Raw genomic sequence first — 6,892 nt, 5'->3', positions numbered from 1 at the left:
TCTCACATGTTACTCCAACCCTGCGTCCATTGTCATTTCTACTTCCCTCACTTTCTCCTCTGCCTCTCTTCCACTTTTAAGGACTCTTGCAATTACATTGAGTACACCCAGATAATCCAGGATTATCTCTCCGTTTCTAGGTCCTTAATCACACTTGCAAACTTTCTTCTGCCATGTAAGGTGACATATTCACAGGTTCTGGAGATTAGGATGTGGACATCCATGGGAGACTTATTCTGCCTACCACATACACCCTTCCTTTGGTGCTGTATGTGGCCTCCAAGAAACCCCTGGAAAAAAGCACAAAGATAACCATCCCTCCTGCTCTCATTTACACCAATTTTTTCCCATAAATTAAGAGCAATTGTGCTTATGCACAAATAAAGAGAGAGAAAGAATAATTCAGGGAATCAATGTAGGGCTCAAAGCTGACCATCTATTTGTTAGTTGTGTAGGAGAGAGAGCCTATTGCTGGCTCTTAGAGGGGAAAAACCAACTTATTTCATTACTAGTGTTCCTGGCATGATGCCATAATTAATATATGGTAACAATATTACTAAGAACGAAAACATACAATTATGCCCTTAAAAATGTCAACATGAAAAGTAAACTTAATAAAAGGTAGGCACAGAAACATACATAACAGAGATTATCTTTAATAATGAAATTATTTATGATCAAACATTTATGCTTAATTTCAGTTCAATTCTAAAATAGTCACAGTAATGTCATGATTAAATATTAATGCTAGCAGAAACAACCTAATTGGGAGGTTATTAAAGCTTCAAATTAAGTTTCTTTTTCTTTTCCTAACCAAAAAGTTCTGTCTAGAAGGGCATCAGGGGATTTCCAGCACCTGTGTTTTATTTGCATTGATTCGCTGGGCTGAGAGAGGGACCGCGTCACGAGAGGTTAAGCCCAAAGTCCCAGGCAATATAATGAGACATTTTCTGTCTCTCCTTTGAGCAGACAGAGGAGTGGTTACTACTCCTGCCTTTCTTGGTGCAGGGGCGGGCAGCGCTTTGGGTATAACAAGTTATCGATTGCTGCCGAGTAAACCACCCCAAAACTTAAAACAACCATTTTATTGCACACAGTTCTGTGGGTCAGCATTCTGTGCTGGGCTTTAGCCCATCTCATCTGGGGTCACTTTTGGTTGCTTGTCTGGAGCTGGGTGTCTATGATGGCCTAACTCATGTTTCTGGTGATTGGTGCTTGGCTGTCAATGGGGTCACATGCCTCTAGGAGGCTAGCCTAGGTTTCTTTATATGGTGGCTGGGTTCTAAAAGCAGGAAGAGAGAGAGAGAGAGTAAACCCTAATTTGCAAGTGCCTTTTGAGCCTCTGCCCAGGATATGTTTGCTGACCATTCTATTGGCCGAAGGAAGTCACATGACCAAGACGACAGTCCCGCTGGGATGACCTACACATGGGCATAGATAGAAGGAGGCACGATTCACTGGACCATGTCTGTATCTATCTACTACATGGGGATTTATCTAGCATGTATTTAGCATTCTCTAGAGATAAATGACACAGAAAAGGGAGTATGAATGTTTTATACCCTCAGTGTCCTCATAGGATTGTTGTCCCCAAGAAAGAGACCATACACATTTCAGTCAATCAAGGAGAAGCTCCCCATACAGGTTCCTCTTAGCTTCTCAATGCTTTGGACAGAAGTGGAGAGCCCATGATCAACGACACATGAATTGTTTCAGTCTCGTCATAAGCTGAGAAGCATGTGACACCCACCTCCCTTGACAAGACCCTAGTCTGAGCAGCATCTCAGGACCGTATGTCATTACTCTTGAGTGGCAAAGCCCAGGTTCAAATTGTGCTTCTCCAAAGAGTTGTGTACATGCATTGCTGTGCATCTGGGTGTATTCTCACAGATTTTCTCCCTACTTTATCAATTACTGAGAGGGGATTGTTGACATCTCCAGCCATACTGTGGATTTGTCTATTTCTCAGTCTGTTGGCTTTTGCTTCAGATATTTTGAAACTCTGTTATCGGGCATATCTGTTTAGGATTGTTAGATCTTCTCGATGATTTACCTTTCGTCATTAGACATTAGATACTATAATACTGTAATGTCAGAAATGTCATTAGAAGATTCTGGGTAATTTCCCTGTTCTGAAGTCTACTTTGTCTAATATTAGTAAAGTCACTTCACCTTCTACTTAATTAGCGTTGGCCTGTCGTCTTTTTCCTATTCTTTTATTTTTAACTTATCTGTATTCCTTTTCTCTGGCTGCTTTTGAGGTTTTTTTTTTTAATTATTGGCTTTCAGCAATTTGATGATGGGATTTTGATGCAGTCTCTTTAAGTGCATTTAGCTTCTGGCTCATTGAACTTCTGGAATCTGTTGGTGTATGGACCTCTGGGTGAACTTTCTTTGGCAGTTTTTTTAGTTTTAGTTTTTTTATTGATTATTGACAGGCAAATCAGAAACAAATTTTGATTGTGCCAAGACACAAAAGAACAGAATATTGACTCACTAATTGTGGTTGGGACAAAAACAACTGGTTTGATAAAAACCAGAAAGAGTCAATTCATCTAGGGATCAAAATTGTCTGTTGTGAGTCAGGATAGCTGACTCTTGTCCTTACCTGCCAGTTATATGCTGTGTAATCTTGGGCAAGTACCTCACTTTTCCTGTCTTGAAAATGAGGGATTTGGGTCTTCTGAAGCCCCTCCCAACCCCTCTATTTCAGTATTCCATGAGTTAAGGCTGCCTTTTCAAAGCATGCTTCAGAAAACATGAATCTCATGTAATGATTTAGGAAAAACGGGCCTCCCCATTCAAAGATATTTGGGGAACTTTGCCTACTATTGTATTTCATAGAATCTAAAATGCCATTAAATAAAGATATACCATTGCTTTATGCTCAACCAAGAGAGACAAACTACTGTCAACTAAACCATGAAATAACTCTTTCCTAGCACTTGAAATTTTTATTTTCTACTTATTGAAAGAGTTCTATAATATTTATATAGATATATGTATTTTGTCATAATCACTCTTGGGTATTAAAGAATAAAATTTAAACAAAGTAAGTTGCTTAGACTCCCTTCATGTTGAACTGGACCCTTCTGATCTTTGTTTAACTCCAAGTCATTGAAGTTTGTGGGGTTTTTTTACAAAGTATCTTCTTCTCTGTCACCAGAGTTCAGATGCTGCAGCATTTCTTAAAAACATGCTCCACTATTGTTTCTGGGATTTTCTTCCAAGCTGCTGACAGCCACTCTGCAAATTTTAATGCATATGTTCAGGCACAGCTGTTTTCTGGCTGACTACAACTGTAAGATGCATTTTGATTTCAGAAATGTTAAAATGTGGGAAAAAAAGTACATTTTGGAATGAAGGAAATATGGTATAATCCCTTCTTGGATATGCATAATGCATGATGCATATTTAAGGCTCTGAGATATCCTGCACTAAAAAAAAAAAAGTCTGTTTAACTATTTATCCCAGTGTTTCCCAAACTTAACTGACCCTGGAATCTGGGCCCAATCCTAATATTTTCAGGGCATTGAAAGTGTGTAAATGGAAGCCTATATACCAACATCTTAATATTCTAAATTCTAAATTAACAAAATGTTATGTAATATATACTATATCCTCCTATTTTGACAAATATTTTGACCTTACTAATTACCTGGAAATCCAGGTTTGAATTCAGAATTCTTGGACACCTTGGACTTCTGTATGGGGAGAGCTTGGCCACCAGCTCATGGCCTCTTGTCTTCGTACCCACCCCTGGTTACGTCCCACGCTACAAGGAGCCCTCGATACATGTGTGTGAACACTCCAGTTGTGCATCCACATCCAAGTTCCTTCCCCTACCAGCATGGGAGCTATCTTGGTACGCAGAGTGTGGACTAGAAGGAGCAGAGTATGTTCTGAGTAGACATGTCCCCTTGGACCTGCGGACTCCCTTGTCCCAAAGGGCACAGCTTGGGAAGGGCCAGAGTAGGCCTCTGACCCTTAAGACCCAGGTCAGGGGCCTCTCTTGCATGGGCCCAAGGGTGGGATTGCTGGACTGGTTTTATCACATAACACCTACCAACATCCCATGGAATAGGCAACCTTTTCCAAGAGCTCCCCTGAGGGTGGGTAGCTCTATTGATGAATATGCTTATCCGTTTTTTCCCTTTTTCTCTCCTCTTCCCTCCTCCACTGTTTTTGTTTTTTTTAAGATTTATTTATTAATTTTAGGGAAAGGGAGAGGGGGATAATGGAGTGGGAGGGAGGGGTAGAGGAAGAGAGAGAATCTCAGGCAGTCTTCCCACTGAGTGCAGAGCCCTGAGATCATGACCTGAACCCAAACTAAGAGTCGGATGCTCAACCCACTGAGCCACCCAAGGCGCACCCACCACTGTTTTAAACCTCTTCTTTAGTTGATTAATAGCATCCAGTTTTTGTATAATACCTTTCCCCCTTCTGAAGACATTCCTATCCTTTCTTCCCTATCACATCCTTAGGAGGAATTGGTGCAGTAATGAGTACCCTCTTTGGGCAGTTGAGGAAGCAGTGGCACAGAGCAGTAAAACGACTGGTCCATGCCACTGGGGGTGGTAACTCTGTTAGGCTCGACCTCTTGACTCTGCTTTATCACTGCACAAGAGAAGAAATCAGTGATACCATACCTGCTGAGAGTGTGATCGCATGCATTTGTGGATGTCTGTGACAAGTCCCTAATTGTAATGTCTGTGCAGGGAGACGTGTGTAGTGGGATGCAGAGGGTTTAAGCCAAAGAAGAGCAGGGATCTGAAAATAATACATGTAGATAAACAAAATCCCCTAACTCAGTCACCTCTGTGTCCAAATCTATTGCACAAAAATCTTGATACCAATTCAAGTTAAATGAAGGAAATTTATTTTACCATCTGGAACAGTCTCTTGGCCCTCTGAGATGTGTGAAAAGAGGAACTCTATCAATGGAATGGAGACAAAATCCTGTAAAAGTTACTCTGTAGAGAGTGGCTGAGAATAGGTGTGTGTGTGTGTGTGTGTGTGTGTGTGTGTGTGTGTGTGTTTCAAAAGTATGAACAATAAGCACCTATTTACAGCTACAACCTCCACCCCCACCCCCACCCCAAGGCAAGCTCTTAATTCTATAAACAAAAGGAGAGATTCTTTCCTTCCTCTTTTCTAGAAGTCTGTGCTCTAAAGTCTTACCTTCTAGATGAGTAGAAGCTGACCTTTGGAAGTCCTTGTAACTTTCCTTCTCTTTTGTGTTTGACCATAGAGGTGAACATTCCCAGGAGAAGCCCCCTGCTCTGTTCAACCCAACTGCGCAAGTTCACCCAGACTGACAACACTGGTAAGGTCCTTCTGTTTTTCAAAAGGTTTGGAAAGCACGACTCCCCTTTCAGGGGCTTTCTGTACCTCCAACCACAGTTGTGCTGTGTCGGCCAGCTCCTTACACCCCTGTTACAACAGGAGACTGAAGAATGCTAATTTCTTTTCTGTGTGGTACTTAAAATTCTAACTCTGAGCCAGTTCACACCACAACCGGACTAGTTATTAGGCTGGTGTCGGTAACACCTCAGGTTCCATCGTGTCTCTATGAACTGTGGTATATTAATTGGGGTCTCTAACGCTGTTGTTGGTGAGAATTCTAAAGCACAATTAGTATTAATAGCTGCTGTAATTGACAAGAACACTTTTGTGGCTTCTCTAAAATGCTTGGTCCCTTCCATTGAAAGCCACCACACATGTATGTGTAATCAGGAAACCTGTGGAGGACAGAGGACTAGTGTAATTAGAGTGACAGGTGACAGATTTAGCCTTTCAAATTAAGACCTAGAGTTAACACTGCTTTTATCCCCCCAGCCCCTAATCTAGCCATATTATTTGCATGACTATAACCCTCTCCAAGATTATGCAGATGTTCTATATGAGTGATATTTACTTTAAATATATGTCAAATATCAAAGAGCTGAAAGAGAAATTCAAATGCAATTTGTACTTATCAAGAGGTGGGTGTTTAAGGCCAGGGATACTATTTATCTTTTGATTTCTGCCCTCTTCTTTATGAATAAATAAGAACATGACTCTCTGGGAGAATGCTATCCATAGGGGAAAAGTCAATAGTAAGCGTGTGTTTGATGCTGTAGGAACCCCTGTTTTTTCCTTGCACCTTCTGAAAGAATGAGTCAGTGGTGATTTTCTTGTATGACCCAGCTGCACTCAAATGCTCCATGAAATGGTTTCATATCCTAAAGGAATTATTCTCACTGATTTTTAAGGCTACCCTCCCCATTGCCTTGCTCTATGATTTATGTAGTAATGCTCTTGAGATAAATGGTATGTCCCACCTGAATAAAATATCAATTCTTGGAATGGAAGGAAGATAGAGGAGTTCGGGGGAATGTAAGAGAATTCAAATCAAGAATAGACTGTAAGATAAGAGTTCTGGAGAGGTGATTGCCCGCAAGGTGGGATGGAGGACAGAAGGACACCTGAAAGGAACAATGCTTCCTTTGGGGCATTAATGCTTTTCTTTCTTTCTTTTTTTTTTTAATTATTAAAAAAAATTTTTTTATTATGTTATGTTAGTCACTATACAGTACTTCATTAGTTTTTGATGTAGTGTTCCATGATTCATTGCGTATAACACCCAGTGCTCCTTGCAATACGTGCCCACCTAATGCTGTTCTAGGACCGTGCAGCCAAAGAAACAGTTCCGGCCATCACCCTGAGGGTTTTGCATTTGTGTGCGTGTTTGCTTGTTGACCTGATTATTTCGATGAAAACCCTAGCCAAGGTGGTTTTTGTATGTTTGTTCGTTTGCTGCTCCAGCAGTGAGTTCACAGGATCTGGCCAAAGAGACTGTTTTGTGATTTTTAAGACACCTAGAGAAAACAGCAGAATTGAAAGTCATGTC

General features: G+C 40.9%; 1 long non-coding RNA gene across 3 annotated transcripts in view; it reads left to right on the top strand.

The window, feature by feature from the left end:
• Nucleotides 1-5,188: 5,188 nt before the first annotated feature.
• The window catches only part of LOC121103415, a 72,668-nt gene continuing 70,964 nt past the window's right edge, over nt 5,189-6,892 (top strand). For all 3 annotated transcript variants that reach the window (XR_005835590.1, XR_005835588.1, XR_005835589.1), the window contains exon 1: nt 5,189-5,326. This is a non-coding gene — a long non-coding RNA (uncharacterized LOC121103415). The remainder of the gene's footprint in view (nt 5,327-6,892) is intronic.

This window comes from Ursus maritimus, unplaced genomic scaffold (genome assembly GCF_017311325.1).
Source record: "Ursus maritimus isolate PB19 unplaced genomic scaffold, ASM1731132v1 scaffold_19, whole genome shotgun sequence".
In the NCBI taxonomy this organism is placed as follows: domain Eukaryota; kingdom Metazoa; phylum Chordata; class Mammalia; order Carnivora; family Ursidae; genus Ursus; species Ursus maritimus.
This window is presented reverse-complemented; position numbering and strand designations above follow the sequence as displayed.